The 2,328-nt window shown below is 39.0% G+C and overlaps 1 protein-coding gene across 1 annotated transcript in view; it reads left to right on the forward strand.

Annotated features, from left to right (window-relative positions):
* Positions 1-2,328, forward strand: part of LOC101846131 (receptor-type tyrosine-protein phosphatase eta) — a gene marked incomplete at its 5' end in the record, with an annotated part of 26,427 nt that overhangs the window by 15,398 nt on the left and 8,701 nt on the right.

A 2,328-nucleotide genomic window follows, 5' to 3' on the forward strand; every position in this document is an offset into this window, starting at 1 on the left:
TCCATCCTCTGTGAATATACTTCCGGGGTACTTAAATTCTTGGACCTGTCTGAGACTGGTGTTGTTGATGTGTATCCTCAACTTTGTGTCTTGTTCGCCATGCCAATATCTCGGCGAACATCTTGCCCACATTGCTTAGCAGTGAAATGCCTCTACACATTCCACAGTCTCTCTTACTGCCTTTCTTCTTCCAGATTGGTACTACGGCCGCTTTTTGCCAGTCGCCGGGAACTTTTCTTTCTGTCCATGCTTTCTGGAAGATTTTTCTGAGCCAAGTTATTCCAGTTTCACCACATGCTAGGATGGTCTCCGTGGTGAGCTCATCTATTCCTGCGCTTCTGTTGTTTTTTTTTGTTGTTGTTGTTTTTGGTTTTTTTTTGGGGGGGGCTAGTTTTAACTGCTCGTCTGACCTCTGATGGTAGGATGGTTGGTTCTTCTTTCCCTGGGTGACGGTTGGAATTTTTTGTTTGATTGCTTTTGACTAAAGTTTTGAGAAATATTCTCTCCATCTAGATTTGATTTTGGAGCTGTCGATAATGGGGTTTTCTGTTTTGTCATTAATTATAGTTGTTGGGTCGTACGGTTCTTCTCTGAGCCTCATTGATTTTACACTTCTGTAGAAGTCACCTGGTGATTTATGGCCAAGTTCGCTAAGGTGTTTTCCATTTTTTGTCCAAGATTCGTTTTTTGATGCTCTAACAACTCTGTTGCAGTTCCTTCTTGCTAGTCTGAATTGCGTGTAGTCGTTTTCGTCCTTAGATTTTATCCATTTTTGAAAAAGTTTCTTCTTTTCTTTGATGGCCTCTTTAAAGTTGTCATTCCACCATGGTATTCCTTTAATGTATCCTCTCCCAATTCTCTTCTTTCCACTTACATCAGTGTTTCTGTTAGCAAGTATTAAAGAGAGTCCATGTTTCTTCAACGTTCATCGAACTGGTGTCTTGGTTTTATAGTCTCTTTGTGATCTCGTCCTCAACTTTCTGCACATTGCTCTCTTCGTTGAGTTTTCGTAAATTAATTTTCTCTGAATGTTTCTTCTTCTGTTTTCGCATGGGTCTTTTTTTTCTCTTTACTCGTCATCATCACTGGTCGGAGATCTGTATCAAATGTGATGTTTGGGATTGATTTTGCATCAGTTGTTTTTGTTCTATGAAGTCGATTTGTGAGGAAATTCCTAGATTGTTTAATGTGTAGCACGACTGAGTTTGAATTGGCCTGTGCTGGTAAAATGTATTTGTGACGTATAATTCATACTCTGCACAGAGAGCTAATAGTTGTTCCCCATTATAGTTATAATCTGAACTGGTGTCACCGTGTGGTCCAAGGTAGTTTTCACATGGTGTTCTTCTTGGGCCTACGTGTCCATTGAAGTCACCCATTATTTCTTGGTTGTTCTAGGTTACATAGTGACTAACAATAGGCCTACTAAAACTGACTAATATCATTCTGTTACCAGGGGTGGAAATCTCCTTTTCTGACCTTTGACCCGTGAGAACATTTCATCAAGAGAGTGGGGAGCAGGCTATAGATATTGACCTCTCACTTGTACACGTACGTTGCTTTTCCTTTATCTTTTACGTACTCTTTGCTTTGAAAAAGTCGCCGAGTTCAGGGTGGCCGATCTCACTCCTTGACAGCATACGTGCAGAGATCAGTTTGTTCCCACCCAAGCCCTCCCCCACTTGTAATCTTTAAAAATGCATACTCTTTGTGTTACAATCAATGTCCTTGAACTTTTATTTTGCCTATTAGGCAACAAAATGTCGTTCTTCTCAAAACTTCAATTTTCTATAGCTTTTTCTCATCTACTTTTTTATTTTATTTTTGATACCAAGGAAAGTTCCAGTGCTTGCTATTCACACCATAACCTAACTTTAGACAGACGGAAAAGTAAATCGCTGCATTCATAAGTTCATTCATAAACATGGATGATTATCTAATCGAATTCAGAGGCATGAAGGGGTAGCTCACTTATCTATCTCTAACTCTTTTCCTATTCAAGATATCCAAGAACCCAAATGTATAAAATATTGTATCGAGTATATCTATCACTGCACCTGTTCAATGTCGTTTACATTACAATAATAATAGGACTACCTCTTCACTAGACTAGATGAAACCACAGCCCTGAACAGTTTACTTAGTGACTACTAATAAGCCTACTATAACTAATATCATGCTGTTGCCCGTGGTGAAAATATCCTTTAATGACCTTACCTTTCACTTGTCAGAACATTTCCTCATGGAGACTTAATGTCAAAAGAAGTGAGGAGAAGGTTATAATTATTTACCCTTCATTTCACAAAGCTTAAAAATGAAAGAGGGGGG

The sequence above is a fragment of the Aplysia californica genome, unplaced genomic scaffold (assembly GCF_000002075.1).
Source record: "Aplysia californica isolate F4 #8 unplaced genomic scaffold, AplCal3.0 scaffold00154, whole genome shotgun sequence".
NCBI classification, from domain to species: Eukaryota; Metazoa; Mollusca; class Gastropoda; order Aplysiida; family Aplysiidae; genus Aplysia; species Aplysia californica.